Source organism: Phyllobates terribilis, unplaced genomic scaffold (assembly GCF_046119375.1).
Source record: "Phyllobates terribilis strain yellow unplaced genomic scaffold, ASM4611937v1 Scaffold_9__5_contigs__length_417890890, whole genome shotgun sequence".
Taxonomy (NCBI): Eukaryota; Metazoa; Chordata; class Amphibia; order Anura; family Dendrobatidae; genus Phyllobates; species Phyllobates terribilis.
Genome location: NW_027362769.1, coordinates 341526734 through 341543729, shown reverse-complemented (window position 1 = coordinate 341543729; position 16996 = coordinate 341526734). Strand labels below are relative to the sequence as shown.

The 16996-nt window shown below is 43.4% G+C and overlaps 1 protein-coding gene across 2 annotated transcripts in view; it reads left to right on the top strand.

Moving 5' to 3' along the window:
* The window catches only part of ADAP1 (ArfGAP with dual PH domains 1), a 163734-nt gene that overhangs the window by 7828 nt on the left and 138910 nt on the right, over window positions 1-16996 (top strand). The gene's annotated exons all lie outside the window — the stretch shown is intronic.

Sequence of the window (16996 nt, the reverse complement as noted above, 5' to 3'; positions counted from 1 at the left end):
CATGTCATGCAGGATGACACACACCCCCCTCCCTTATAATGCCCCATGCAGAATGTCACACCCCCCCCCTCCCTTATAGCGCCCCATGCAGGATGTCACACACACCCCCTCCCGTATAATGCCCCATGCAGGATGTCACACACCCCTCCTCCCTTATAATGCCCCATGCAGGATATCACACACACCCCCCTCCCTTATAATGCCCCATGCAGGATGTCACCACCCCCCCATAATGCCCCATGCAGGATGTCACACACCCCCACCTCACTCCGCTGTGCTCGGATATCTGGGTCTGGATGATATAGGGCTTCCATAGAGAACATTGCATGTGTATTGTTGTAGGGAGCTATAATAAGCCTTTTCATAATAGCGGAGCACAAGGCTACAAAGAGCATGATTTACCACCCCCACACAATGCATGTATCAGACAGCTATGATATGGGGGCCATATAATAGCTGCGCTGCCCCTCCTCACCCTGCTGCATTTCTTATTCCTTTAGCTTAGATCACAATACAGCCCCATGTGTCTAAATGTGGTTAAATATGACGGAATATTGGCCATCTGTCCTTTTCTTCTTGCTTGCCCACCTAATGTACAGTTCTGTGCAAAAGTTTAAGGCAGGTGCGGAAAAAATGCTACAAAGTAAGAATGCTTTCAAAAATAGGAGTGTTAATAGCTAAATCACATTGAAGAGGTTGTCCACTACTTTTACCATGATGACCTATCCTTAGGACAGGTTATTAATGTCTGATTATCCGGGGTCCAACACCCAGCACCCCCGCTGATCAGCTGTTATGGGTGTCAGCGGTCGGTGGTCAGAAGTACTCACTCGCCGAGTTGCTCCATCTTCTGGTAGTGGCCGAGGCTTGCCACTACACATCCGCCTCCTATTCAAATCAATAGGAGGTGGATGTGTAGTATCCTGCGCTGGCCACTATCAGAAGATGGCCAGCTCCGCAAGTGAGTACTTCCGGCCGGTGACCACCGCCACCGATATCAGCTGATCGGGGGTGCCAGGTGTTGGATCCCGGCCAATCAATGTAAAAGTAATGGACAACCTCTTTAATATTTGGTGATCCTTCTTTCACGTCATCAAGTCTTCTAGGCACTTGCAGCTTTTGAAGGAACTCGGCAGCGAGGTCGCACCAAACATCTTGTCACTTGTGCAAGTCCTCTTGTCAAACATCTTGGAGAACTAACCACAGATCTTCTGTGTATGAGGCTTGTGCAGATCCTTCTTTCTTCAAACATCTTGGAGAACTAACCACAGATCTTCTGGGTATGGGGCTTGTGCAGATCCTTCTCTCTTCAAACATCTTGGCGAACTAACCACAGATCTTCTTTGGATGTCACTTGTGCAAATCTTTCTGTTTCTTCATATTAATCCAGACAGGCTTGATGAAGTTGAGATCAGGGCCCTGTAGATGCTGTATTAGCACTTCCAGGACTCCTTGTTCTTCTTTACACTGAATACAGTTCTTGATGACATTGCCTGTATGTTTGATTTTGTTGTCCTGCTGCACAATAAATCTTATATGTAGTCTATTCTTAGAGCTCTTTGGGGACCTATGTCCAGTTTAAGGGCTTATCTAAGATTTCAAAAATGTAAAAAAACAAATTATCCAGTGCTGACCATCCTTGAACAGTGGAGTGAATCAATGACTGCAGCAGCCATGTTCCGTACAAGTATGGAAAACTCCTTTAACTAGACATAGGTTCCTATAGAGCAGGGTTGGGGAACCTTTTTCTTGCCAGGAGCCATTTGGATATATAAAATCAGTTGCAGGCCGTCCAAGATTATCAACTTGAAATTTCTTCTCTATATTTGGTCAAACATTTACTTAACTCACCCCTAATGTGATGGCTGCAGCTTCTCCTCTTTGGTGCGGCTGTGATGTTAGGTAATATTGATGATGTTACTACTCGCAACTGCTTTTCCAGGTTTGCGTCGTTCTGGAGCACAGGCGACTTTTTGTAATAAGTTTTGGAAAGAACTCGCAGGAGTAAGTTGTTCCGAACACAGATGTATAGGAAACTGCAGATCTCCTCACAGGGAAAAATCGATCACTGCTCATGTAAAATTTATATAATTCAAGCTGTGTGAGGTTTGCAGTATACACCACATAGGGGACACCGAGACTGCTGTATATACATCACTTAGGATACACCAAGACTGCTGTATATACATCACATAGGAGACACTGAGACTGCTGTGTATACATCATACAGGAGACTGCTGTATGTACATTACATAGGATATACCAAGACTACTGTATAAACATCACTTAGGTAACACCAAGACTGCTGTGTATACATCACATAGGAGACACCAAGAGTGTTGTATATACATCACATAGGAGACACCACGACTACTGTATATACATCACATAGGAGATACGGAGATTGCTGTATACACATCACATAGGAGACAACGAGACTGCTGCATATACATCACATATGAGACATCACCACTGCTGTATTTACATCACATAGGAGACATTGACACTAATGTATTTTCATCACATAGGAGACCCTGAGACTGCTGTATTTTCATCACATAGGAGACACTGAGACTGCTTTATGTACATCACATAGGAGACACTTAGGCTGCTGGCTATACATCACATTGGACACACTGAAACTGCTGTCTATACATCACATAGGAGACGCTGGGTCTGCCCACAAAGTATGTTCTAACACTGGCACTCCCCAGCATCACCATGTAATCCTTCAATGCATGCGCCAGATTATTCCGTACTGAACGCTATGTGCACGTGCTCACAGTGTAAGGAACAATTAAAGCACTAATAGCCAGCAAAACTGGGCTGCCGGTCCGAACACTGTTTTTCCCGGGAATCTGCCCGGGGGCCAGAAAGAAGAGTGTTGAGGCCCGTGGGCTGGAATAGTATTTTTGCTAAAATATACAGTGGGTACGGAAAGTATTCAGCCGCTTTAAATTTTTCACTCTTTGTTTCATTGCAGCCATTTGGTAAATTCTAAAAAGTTTATTTTTTTCTCATTAAAGTACACTCTGCACCCCATCTTGACTGAAAAAAACAGAAATGTAGAAATTTTTGCAAATTTATTAAAAAAGAAAAACTGCAATATCACATAGTCATAAGTATTCAGACCCTTTGCTCAGATACTCATATTTAAGTCCCATGCTGTCCATTTCCTTGTGATCCTCCTTGAGATGGTTCTACTTCTTCATTGGAGTCCAGCTGTGTTTAATTAAACTGATAGGACTTGATTTGGAAAAGCACACACCTGTCTATATAAGACCTCACAGCTCACAGTGCATGTCATACCAAATGAGAATCATGAGCTCAAAGGAACTGCCCAAGGAGCTCAGAGACAGAATTGTGGCAAGGCACAGATCTGGCCAAGGTTACAGAAGAATTTCTGCATTACTCAAGGTTCCTAAGAGCACAGTGGCCTCCATAATCCTTAAATGGAAGAAGTTTGGGACCACCAGAAGTCTTCCTAGACCTGGCCGTCCAGCCAAACTGAGCAATCGTGAGAGAAAAGCTGTGGTGAGAGAGGTAAAGAAGAACCCCAAGATCACTGTGGCTGTGCTCTATGGATGCAGTAGGCAGATGGGAGAAAGTTCCACAAAGTCAACTATCACTGCAGCCCTCCACCAGTTGGGCCTTTATGGCGACGACAGAAGCCTCTCCTCAGTGCAAGACATATGAAAGCCCTCATAGAGTTTGCTCAAAAACACATGAAAGACTCCCAGACTATGAGAAATAAGATTCTCTGGTCTGATGAGATGAAGATAGAATTATCACTAAATGGTTCTAAGCGGTATGTGTGTAGAAAACCAGGCACTGCTCATCACCTGCCCAATACAATCCCAATAGTGAAACATGGTGGTGGCAGCATCATGATATGGGGGTGTTTTTCAGCTGCAGGGACAGGACGACTGGTTGCAATTGAAGGAAACATGAATGTGGCCAAGTACAGAGATATCCAGGATGAAAACCTCTTCCAGAGTGCTCTGGACCTCAGACTTGGCCGAAGGTTCACCTTCCAACAAGACAATGACCCTAAGCACACAGCTAAAATAACAAAGGAGTGGCTTCAGAACAACTCTGTGACCATTCTGGACTGTCCCAGCCAGAGCACTGACCTAAACCCAATTGAGCATCTCTGGAGAGACCTGAAAATGGCTGTCCACCAACGTTCACCATCCAACCTGACGGAACTGGAGAGGATCTGCAAGGAAGAATGGCAGAAGATCCCCACATCCAGGTGTGAAAAACTTGTTACATCATTCCCAAGAAGGCTCATGGCTGTACTAGCTCAAAAGGGGGCTTCTACTCAATACTGAGCAAAGGGTCTGAATACTTATGACCATGTGATATTTCAGTTTTTCTTTTTTAATACATTTTCAAAAATGTCTACATTTCTGTTTTTTCCAGTCAAGATGGGGTGCAGAGTGTACTTTACTGAGAAAAAAATGAACTTTAGAATTTACCAAATGGCTGCAATGAAACAAAGAGTGAAAACTTTAAAGGGGACTGAATACTTTCCGTACCCACTGTATTTGGTGGCCATTCAATAAGAAAGGGTCAGATGGGAGGAAATAAGGCCGGAGTGTCAGACTACACAGCGTTTGTTCATAGTCTGTTGTCTTAGAGATGCATAAGTTTGTATGGTGTATAGTGTATCTTTTCGGGTTTGTTTGAGTTTTTTTTACATTGGCAGCTATATTTAAATATTTTCAGTATGGTGGATAACCCCTTCAGGGGTACGTATACTGCTGTGCCCGTATTATGTCAGTGTGAATTTTCACTTCTGCAATAACTTTGTATCTGGACCAATGCATTGCAGCAATTTTTCTGTCACAGTGAGTGCTTTATAATAATGGCAGGTATTTTCCCTGTAAATATACAACTACCTTCCATCTCTGCCTTCCAGCCAATTCCTTAAGAGTTGTGACAATATTATTCCTGTTTCATGTCGACCTACTTTATTGTATAATTACTCGTGCTACCTATGAGGAGGGGAATACCTTCTTGTCATTTCTTGGTTTTAGGAGCTGAACTATTAAGGTATGTTCACACACTTTTTGCAAGGTTTTTCTTTCATTGTGTATTTTTCTTGAGTAAAAAATGCTGCATTTTACAGTACAAGCAAAATGAATGATAATTCTAAAGTCTCATTCACACGAGGCATCTATTTTTCTTTTAGGTTTTTTTTTTGCTGTAGAATGGTTTTATTAAACCGCAGCATGTAAATTCTTTTGGCATTTTTGCAGCTCTTTTAAACACATTCAAATAAAATGCATATGGGGTATTAATAAAATATTGCCCTTAATCTGTCTGTCCTGTGCTATTTCACCTATATTTTTCAATTGGTGACACCCCGGGGTGTCATCATTTATGTAACAGAATAGGGCAACTGAAACTATAGCACAAGCCTCCTCAACATGTTTCACCGCAGATGCTTCATCATCAGTGTCCCATCCCCTGATGATGCCGCTTCTGCGGTGAAACATGTTGGGGGGGGCTTGTGCTATAGTTTGAATTGCCCTGTTCTATTAAATAAATAATGACACCCCGGGGTCAACATTTATGTAAAAGAATAGGACAATTCAAACTATTGTACCAGTCCCCCAACATGTTTCACCGCAGATGCTTCCTCATCAGTCTCCTATCTCCTGATGACGCCGCATCTCCGGTGAAACATATTGGGGGAACTTGTGCTATAGTTTGAATTGTCCTATTCTTTTACATAAATAATGACATCCCGGGGTGTCACCAATTGAAAAATATAGGCGAATACCTTTTGAAATAACACAGGACAGACAGATTAGGGACAATAATTTATTAATACCCTATAGGTATTTTAAACACAATTAATAATGAAAGTTACATTTTAAGGGATTCTAACATGAGGTTCACCCCTTTTGATTGTTTTATAATATATTCCTCCAAAGCCATTTCTTTCCCCCTGTTCTGATTTGGTATACATTCAAATAAATGCACACAAAACTCATCAAATCCGCATGTATTGTACACTCCTGCCAAGAAATGCATTTTAGTGCAATAAAAAAAAAGCACGTGGACCTACCCTTATAATGTGTGTATAGCTGAAGATACACAGATTCTGGCAATGTAATTATTATTTCTGAACTCGCTTTCGCTCTGTTGCATTGCCCTGCCGATAGTCTGTTCTCTGTATGTGAATGGAGCATCTAGGAGTCCGGCTGTGCTGTTTAGGAGTCCGGGGATACTTTGCAGTGCAGGACACATACCATTTATAGACATGGGGCAGGTTTACAGCCCCTGACTTTGCAGCATTTAAAGACCGCCGATCAGCTATTTGTTTGCTGATCGTTGTCGTTTATTAGCCCGTTAGCCCAGGCAGACCGTATTTCCTATGTGCACAGAACGATCACTCATAGATCGTTCTGTGTGCATAGACTCCCATTGTTCTCGGCAGCCCATTATCCTGTTTACACAGGACGATGTGCTGCCGAGACAATCCACTTGGAAGTCATTTCACCTAGCAAACAAATTCACCTGTAGTTTATCGAGACTGCAGTGATTGTATATAGAAGTCCTCAGGATTTTATAGCTTGTGTTTGCATTCTTTGAACTCTTTATATATTCTATACATGTAGATGCATGAGTTACAAGCATGTATCCAGCAATGTCAGCACCGTGTACACAGTGTGAGCAAGCATAGCCTTTTTTTCTGTATTCCCAGGAGCGCCGGGCCTGCATTACACAATTCACTTATAGATGTTTGTATCTGTATTTTAATGACTTGACATAAACTCAGGGACTTCGCTGTGTAACTTCCTGTAGAAAGAGAATGACCTCTCTACGCAAGTTTGGCTCCATGGTCTTCTGCTTTCATATTCGGCCAAACCCTTTTCTTGTGAAATTACTGACCCCAATGTGCAGGGGATTTTTCCTAGAAGTCCACAATGCGTACACCTAAACAATGACAATATACGGTGCTGTCTGTATATATACGGTATTATAAAGTCTTATACTGCGGACTGACCACAGGGGCCAAGGTTTTACGTTTCTGCAAGTTACCTCCATTGAAGGCAAATTATAAGAGAGCTTCACTGAATCTCTAAGGGTTGCACAAAATGTTTAAACATATGCTCCATATATATATATATATATAGACCATACCCTCAAAATGCATCCTAACTACATAGTAACGTAGGTTGAATAAAGAGCTAGGTCCATCAAGTTCAACCTTTCTCACCCAATTGTACTCCCTACACTAACACTACACTAACTTACTGCGACTAGGCCTCACAAATGTATTATTACCATTTTTAATATTACTGCACTAATGCGTTTGAATAATAAGTATTACGTATGTCTATTTCATTATACCCCAAAATGAATACAGACTCAGACTCCAAAAGTGCATTCACAATGAGACCCCAAGATGTTCTGATCCCAAACTCTAAAAGGAAAGGTTCTCCCAAAATACACAGATCCCTGCCCAGACCTGAAGGTGAACAGGGAACCCAGACCAGACCTGAAGATAAACAGGGACCCCTGACCAGACCTGAAGGTGAACAAGGACCCCTGACCAGACCTGAAGGTGAACAGGGACCTCTGACCAGACCTGAAGGTGAACAGGGACCCCTGACCAGACCTGAAGGTGAACAGGGACCCCTGATCAGACCTGAAGGTGAACAAGGACCCCTGATCAGACCTGAAGGTGAACAGGGACCCCTGATCAGACCTGAAGGTGAACAGGGATCTCTGACCAGACCTGAAGGTGAACAGGGACCCCAGACCTGAAGGTGAACAGGGACCTCTGACCAGACCTGAAGGTGAACAGGAACCTCTGACCAGACCTGTGTAGCGTCGGCGTCCCTGCCTCCTGCTAGGCAGGGACGCTGTTCCCCTCACTTCTCCAGTCCGTGCCCGGCGTCCTCCTCCCGCTCTGCTGGCAGCGCGCGCTGCTTCCCGGCAACTGTGCTTAGGGCGCGCGCGCGCGCTCCCCCTCTCTTAAAGGGGCCGCGCGCGCCGTCCTAAGGAGTCCCCGGCCAATGGCCGGAGGACCTCACCATATATAAGGCACCTCCTCCAAAATGGAGGTGCCCGAGCAATGTTGTTGCAAAGCCTTCATTCTGCTTCAGCCCTCAGGTCCCGTTACCAGTTACCTGCCAGTCTCCTGCCAGATTCCTGCCTGTTACCTGCCAGTCACCTGCCAGATTCCTGCTTGATACCTGCCTGATATCCGTTTACCTGCTTGCAAGCCTGCGGTCCGACAGTCTGCCTTCCGACACCTGTCAGTCTGTCTATGGACCAGCCTGCCCGCTCACCTGGGAGCGCTCACCTGCTACCTGTCTGCTAGCCTACCTGGAGGCTCTGCCGTCTCTTGCCGTGACCACCTGCCCGTCCAGAGACTCTTGCCCGCTCACCTGGGAGCGCTCACCTGCTACCTGCCTGCTAGCCTACCTGGAGGCTCTGCCGTCACTTACTGTGACCACCTGCCTGTCCAAAGACTCTCGCCCGCTCACCTGGGAGCGCTCACCAGCCACCTGCCTGCTGTCCTTCTACCCAGAGACTGTCCCTGTCACTTGCCGTGAGTACCCGTCCTTCTACTCAGAGACTGTCCCTGTCACTTGCCGTGACTACCTGCCCTTCTACCCAGAGACTGTCCCTGTCACTTGCCGTGACTACCTGCCCTTCTACCCAGAGACTGTCCCTGTCACTTGCCGTGACTACCTGCCCGTCTTCCCTGGGAGCCACCCGCTTCCTTACAAGGACCGCCCCCTTGTATAGTTGCTCAGAGGTTCCGCCTCCCAGACCCGTTACAACCTGTAGGTGAACAGGGACCCCTGAGCAGACCTGTAGATGAACAGGGACCCCAGACCAGACCTGAAGGTAAACAGGGACCCCTGAGCATACCTGAAGGTAAACAGGGACCCCTGAGCTGACCTGTAGATGAACAGGGACCCCTGAGCAGACCTGAAGATGAACAGAGACCCCTGAACAGACCTGAAGATGAACAGGGACCCCTGATCAGACCTGAAGGTGAACAGGAACCCCAGACCTGAAGGTGATCAGGAACCCCTGAGCAGACCTGAAGGTGAATAGGGACCCCTGAGCAGAACTGAAGGTGAACAGGGACCCCTGAGCAGAACTGTAGATGAACAGGGACCCCTGAGCAGACCTAAAGATGAACAGGGACCCCTGAGCAGACCTGAAGGTGAACAGGGACCCCTGACCAGACCTAAAGATAAACCTGGACCCCCTGACCAGAAATCAAAGTATACAGAGACCCCCAACCTAATGTCAAAATAGATAGAAACCCCAGAATAGACCCCCAAAATAAATCTACTATTCAGACTTTATACCAAAATAAATTCAGGCACCAGAACAGAATTCAAAATAAATATATATTCCAGACCCGATCATAAATTCCTCTATCTACAGAATAGGTGACAAAGACAAATGTGTGGTCGGTGGAGTCTGACTGCTGGGATCCCACCAATTCCAAGAGTAGAATACTGGACTGCTCAGTTCACTTCTATGGGTCCTTGGGAGTAGTAATGCATACACTACACCTCTCCCTTTTTCAAGAGCTTGGGGAACCAGTCGAAAAATTGAGATCATTATCTTCTGCGTATGTACTAGGACATGGCTCCGGAACCAGATCATAATGACTAGTAAAGTAGAAAGTTTCTACAGTGAATCTACGTGGTGCTATCTTACATTTTTGGTAAACCCCTATATTTTCGATTCTTATTTTGGCGATACCCATGATGTTAGATCTGTTACAATTAATATCAGTGTATCGTACTGCAATCACCTCTGTTATACTCAGCACTTTATCAGATGAGCCTGATAAGTACGGTAGTTTCACAGCATGGTGTGAAATTGTGGTAAAGATTCAAGTGGTCCGGAAATGTCTAGCATTTTTTACCAAAGTATTATCTTTCATCAATGTATCAGCAAGCTAGGTACAAACTATATGTATGAAGAGCTGTGAAAAAGTAAGTGACCCCAGAACCTGCCCTCATATCGACTCTCACAATCTGTGTTGTTTTGAGACATCGAGGAGCTTCCATGGGAAATTTTTCATACTCTCCATAATTTTGACCCAACTCAGCGACCATGTGTGTGTGGGAGTCGGGAGCATTATCATTCATCCTATAGCTATTACATGGGTATGGCAAGCTTTTTGGTTAGTGAGCTACTAAACCGCACCCAGATACCTCGCTGACCATGTAAATCATTGTGCAAGTGAACAATTTTTCACATGGATCTGCTCTATATTCATTTGTTTTATAGATGAGAACAGTGCATGTAATGTAATTGCACACCTGCACACAAATCCAGTCACCCAATAATTTCAATATCCAAACCCAACCTAAAACTGATTTAATCTAAAAACCCAGTCTTAAACTAATTTAAACATTAAACCAACATTTAACATCTGAACACAGCCTACAACTACTTCCGCTAAAAACACAGCCTAAAACAAATTTTAACCTTTAACCCAGTTGAACCCAACCAATCAGCATCTGAACCCAGCCTATAACTGATTCAGCTAAAACCCAGCCTAAAACTTATTTCAACTTTCAACCGAACAGAACCAAATAATCTATGTCTGAACCCAGCCTATAATAGATTCAACTAACACCCCGCCTAAAACTAATTTCAATTTTCAACCCATCTGAACTCAATAATCTATGTTTGGACCCAGCCTAAACCTAATTAATCTAAAACCCAACCTAAATCTAATTTCACTTTTCAACCCATCTGAACCCAATAATCTATGTTTGGACCCAGCCTAAAACCTAATTCAACTAAAAACCCAGCCCAACACTGATTTTGGCATTCAACCCAGCTGAACCCAACAAATCAACGACTGGACCCTACCTAAGGCCACGTTCAGACGTTGAGTATTTGGTCAGCATTTTCCATCAATATTTGTAATCCAAAACCAGGAATGGAACAATCAGAGGAAAAGTATGATAGAAACACCTCACCACTTCTGTATTTATCACCCACTTCTGGTTTTGGCTTACAAGTATTGATGTAAAAACTCATGTCTGAACATGGCCTTGGCAGTACCAGCAAATGAGATTTCAGAAATCTCGTACACACGCTTATTTTTTTTCCTGACTGAATTTGAGAAAGTTTTTACTGCCAAGAGAGAAGGTTTTGTCAGAAAAAAAACACTGCAAGTGAACATAGCCTTAAAATAATGATCATTTCTTGGATGGCATTCTCTTTTAAAAGGTTTGTTCAGGCTTGGGGCTCAAGTTTGTAGTCACTCTATGTGACCGCAGACTTGTGAATCCTCACAGTGCACACAGTGTCAGGATACTCTGGGGGGAGGCGGCGACTGACGTGCAGTCACATGCCAACTAGACATGCACGGCCTCGCTCAATACAAGTGAATTGAGGATGGCCAGACACAGCTAGTCGGAATGTGGCCGGAAGTATTCACATTACATGCTTGAGGTCTCATGACCGCAATCGTGCAGTCACATGCCGACTAGACATACATGGCCTCGCTCAATACAAGTGAATTGAGGATGGCCAGACATGTCTAGTCGAAATGTGGCCGGATGTATTCACATTACGTGCTTGAGGTCATGTGACCACATGCTCCCAACAGCGGCCCTTGAGGATCCTGACAGCGCAAGGGCTCACTAGTCTGAAGTCAGATAGAGTGAATGCAGAATAGAGCCCCAAGCCTGGACAACCCCTTTAAATTAGGAACACTTTGAAATATAAGCCCGTTTATAAAAATGACAGATCTTATGACAGGTGCTATGTTGGTTGGAAAAAAGTGAAGTCTCCCCTTTTAATTTCTCCAGATTGCTGCTGGTTGTTAACTGGGTAACACCGGAAAACCCCATGGGACCCCTCCCCCCTTGTCTTTATATCAGTGTCATCTGATTTTATAATCATTATGCTCAATACTTATTATAGTCTGTAAAGTATGATCAGAATAAAATCCCATCCTGGAGAATAGACGGACTTTATTTGGCTTCTTATCTCTGTGTAATCATTATTATCAGGTAGGTAAGGAAATGGAAATGTGTGAAATCAGCTTGGTATGAATACAGGTTTAGCTTGGAGCGGCTGGATCTGTGATGTGTCCTATATTCTCCTGAATTTCCTATCAAGGCTTTTTATAGATAAGAACCTTTTTTTCATCATCTATTATTTATGTATATCTTCAGCGATAAGATACTATTGGAAATTCGTATGATATGTTTCCATATTCAGCTTTTTTTTTATGCAGTTTTTGATGACAAAGACAGGAATGGGTCATAAATACAAAGCACCTGGAAAGAAAAGACTGAAACGATCACTTATTTTTTTTTATCTTTTTTTGACTTTAGCTTCAAAAATAACATTAAAAACCTTAGAGTGTTAAAAGTACCGTACTGCGCTGTACTGTGTAGTCACAGTTCTAAATGGATTAAATGCTGATTTTCTAATGGCGCACTCTGTTCATGACTTTCGCTGAAAATAAAAAATGCTTTTTTATCCCTAGTTTTTGCGCTTTTTTTGGCACGAAAAGCTGCACGTTTTACAAGATGATGCAAACAAATAACGTCAAAATAACTAGCATGCATGACATTTCTCTAGGTGGGTGTCACGCATGGTGTGGGAAAGACTTAGTGCAACACAAAGGGAAGAGGGAAAGGGAGCCCAGACTCTAGGGAAAGGGGGGAGTGTAGACCTCCTAGTCTGGTCTAGTGTCACCCTATCTCCCCTAACGACCCTATATTGGCTCTTCACCATACGGATACCTCGCCCTGTCTTTCCCTGGCGTTTGGCTAAGGCTAGGGAAGGGAGGAGATGAGCACTAGTCGATCCCCACTGAACACTAAAGACAACAAGGGAGGACAACGGGGAAATTGCTTATCTTTAGATGACTCCAGACAAATGCGCACACGACCTCAAGCTCCAGAGAGAAAGAAGTACTGCTCTTGCTAAAGCCTTCACAAGGAGTAGTGAATATCACCGGCACCTCCCTCTAGGACACAGCAGGTATTTATACACCAGATTGTTAATTAGCCAGAGGGAGGTAGCAGCTGGGTCCTAGACACAGCCTCTAAGAAGGTATCTGCAATGCCAAGCTTAGAGATCTCCTGCAACCCACTGCAGGGCGCCTGTCTGTCACTTCTGACACACCTGTGACAGTGGGGACTGTAGTACTTTACATTTGTGCCAATTTTTTAGACTTTTTAAAAAAAAGTCACATTTGATGACCAAGTCTAAAACATCTGGAAAAGCCATATTGACGTAAAAATTAGAAAGCTAACTAAGCAATAAAAGATAGATTTAAAAAGTGCAAATAATCAGATGAATTTGTTGCAAATCAAGAAGTCATTAAACGAAGGAAAGGCGCGAGAAAAGGGAGCTCACAACAAGGGAGTAATGTACAAATCTGAGATGCTCTGCACTGTTGCATGATGGGAAATGTAGTTTCAGTGTCATAATGAAAAAAGTTACCCTGGTATAAAGTGGGCAGTTTTTGTATTTATTTTATTCCCCCTGTTCCCCTGAGTATTCTGTTTTTTGTTTTTCTTAAATCAGTCATACGGTTCCAGAGATATGGGCCTTTTTATTTAGTGCTATCTTTTTTATCTTTACAAACAGGGCGTGACTCACAGGGTAATTATGCAAAACAACCCAAAGACACACCCCCAAGGATCCAGTGAGCCACACCCACTTAGTAAAGATCATAAAAATTAGCAGTAACTGAAAAGGCTAATATCTCTGGAACCGTATGGCGGATTTTAGAAAAACAAAAACCGGAATACTCAGGAGAGGGGCTGGAATAAAATGAGATGAAAAACTGGCCACTTTTAACCTCCTTACAAGTCTTCTTTTATGTATAACCTCCCCCTAGTGGTGGCAATTTTTTCCTTTACACTGCATCTAAGCTCTGTATATAAAAAAGGGAGCTTGGATGCGTAGATAGAAAAGAAATAGTTTTAATGATGGACATTACTTTTAAGGCTCTCCAGTTAAACTTCTCAAGACAACGCCGCAATCTCCTTTACTACCACGCACATCTGTGGATTCAGTATGCGGCATAATAGAGGGATTTTTCGATGGTGTAATGGGATCTTTAATATCGTTAGATATAAGCTTTTCATTTTATTACTCTATAAATTAAGAGCCGCTTTATGACCGGAGAAGTGTAGCTGCAGCAGGAACAGTTCCGTTATTACACAGCAACGCTTTCTTCCAGCATGATTTTTCTTTTTTTTCTTCCATTTTGGTATTTATTTCCCTAACTTCCCTTTGGCGTCCCCTAGGAGCATCTAAGCCGCATACAACGTATCCCTTCTATTATGCAGAAAATTAGGCTGGGACCAGATTTCATAAAACATTAATAGCTTTTATAACCGGGGAACACACACGTCGCTGTCTGGTATATTAGATATAGTATAACCCAAAATCAGTACGGAAAAGTTTATCATTTTTTAGAGGAGCTGTAAAATTATGTTTGAAAGACCAAATCTGCTTGAAAGAGTCCATAGATATGTATAGAAAGATTAATTCTCAGGATAGGTAATATCAGAACGGGTGGGAATTCGATACCTGGTCCTCTATCTGTGCTATTTCGACCGCATACACACCTGTCCGGAGCAGGTAACAGCTGATCGGTGGTGGTGCCGCGTGTCGAAACCCCACAGATTTGATGTTGATTACTTAACCCCAGTAGTGGACAACTCTGCTGTCCTGGGTGTCCCGGCTGGTCTCTGTTTAGGTAACTTCACAATCTTTGGCTTCATAAGGAAGTCCTGTATGTATGGGACAAGTCCAGTAAGGCTGGCGATTGGCTGCAGTGGTCACATGGACATATGCACGATATCACTGCAAAAAGTAAATAGAGACCATCCAGGACCATCAGAATGGCGTCAGGGCAATTTACACGGGTCGTTCAGTCTAAAAATAAGCCAGCAGTCACTGTATACAAAGGTTATGGTCGGCACCCCGAGTAGATGGTGGTGCTCAGTGGTAGACAATAATGCTTGAGGCTGTCAGCTCTCTACTGATCACGGTCCATGAGGATCGAAACGTTGGCTGTCTTGTAAAGTTTGGTACCCTTGAACATGACATGCTGACAGGTCAATAAAAAATATCTTTACTGCAACTAAGTGTAGGGTCTTATTCTTATCAGACTTTAATCAGAGTGGCATCAATATTTGTCGCCATGTGCTCAGTGTCACGATTCCCATGAGTGGGTGGTCAAGTGACTGCATGTATACAATTTGCATCCTTTCGGTCACATGCCAACTAGACTCTTCTCTGCAAGAACTTTGAGAGGTGGAAGAGAGTCTAGTCGGAATGTGACCACATGTATGAAATTCACATACAGTACAGACCAAACGTTTGGACACACCTTCTCATTTAAATATTTTTCTGTATTTTCTTGACTATGAAAATTGTACATTCACACTGAAGGCATCAAAACTATGAATTAACACATGTGGAATTATATACTTAACAAAAAAGTGTGAAACAACTGAAAATATGTCTTATATTCTAGGTTCTTCAAAGTAGCCACTTTTTGCTTTGATGACTGCTTTGCACACTCTTGCCATTCTCTTGATGAGCTTGAAGAGGTAGTCACCGGAAATGGTCTTCCAACAATCTTGAAGGAGTTCCCAGAGATGCTTAGCACTTGTTGGCCCTTTTACCTTCACTCTGCTGTCTAGCTAACCCCAAACCATCTCGATTGGGTTTAGGTCTGGTGACTGTGGAGGCCAGGTCATCTGGCGTAGTACCCCATCACTCTCCCTGTTGGTCAAATAGCCCTTACACAGCCTGGAGGGGTGTTTGGGGTCATTGTCCTGTTGAAAAATAAATGATGGTCCAACTAAACGCAAACCAGATGGAATAGCATGCCGCTGTAAGATGCTGTGGTAGCCATGCTGGTTCAGTATGCCTTCAATTTTGAATAAATCCCCAACAGTGTCACCAGCAAAGCACCCCCACACCATCACACCTCCTCCTCCATGCTTCACGGTGGGAACCAGGCATGTAGAGTCCATCCGTTCACCTTTTCTGCGTCGCACAAAGACACTGTGGTTGGAACCAAAGATCTCAAATTTGGACTCATCAGACCAAAGCACAGATTTCCACTGGTCTAATGTCCATTCCTTGTGTTCTTTAGCCCAAACGAGTCTCTTCTGCTTGTTGGCTGTCCTTAGCAGTGGTTTCCTAGCAGCTATTTTACCATGAAGGCCTGCTGCACAAAGTCTCCTCTTAACAGTTGTTGTAGAGATGTGTCTGCTGCTAGAACTCTGTGTGGCATTGACCTGGTCTCTAATCTGAGCTGCTGTTAAAATGCGATTTCTGAGGCTGGTGACTCGGATAAACTTATCCTCAGAAGCAGAGGTGACTCTTGGTCTTCCTTTCCTGGGGCGGTCCTCATGTGAGCCAGTTTCTTTGTAGCGCTTGATGGTTTTTGCAACTGCACTTGGGGACACTTTCAAAGTTTGCCCAATTTTTCGGACTGACTGACCTTCATTTCTTAAAGTAATGATGACCACTCGTTTTTCTTTACTTAGCTGCTTTTTTCTTGCCATAATACAAATTCTAACAGTCTATTCAGTAGGACTATCAGCTGTGTATCCACCAGACTTCTGCACAACATAACTGATGGTCCCAACCCCATTTATAAGGCAAGAAATCCCACTTATTAAACCTGACAGGGCACACCTGTGACGTGAAAACCATTTCCGGTGACTACCTCTTGATGCTCATCAAGAGAATGCCAAGAGTGTGCAAAGCAATCATCAAAGCAAAAGGTGGCTACTTTGAAGAACCTAGAATATAAGACATATATTCAGTTGTTTCACACTTTTTTGTTAAGTATATAATTCCACATGTGTTAATTCATAGTTTTGATGCCTTCAGTGTGAATGTACAATTTTCATAGTCATGAAAATACAGAAAAATCTTTAAATGAGAAGGTGTGTCCAAACTTTTGGTCTGTACTGTATAAGCAACTGCC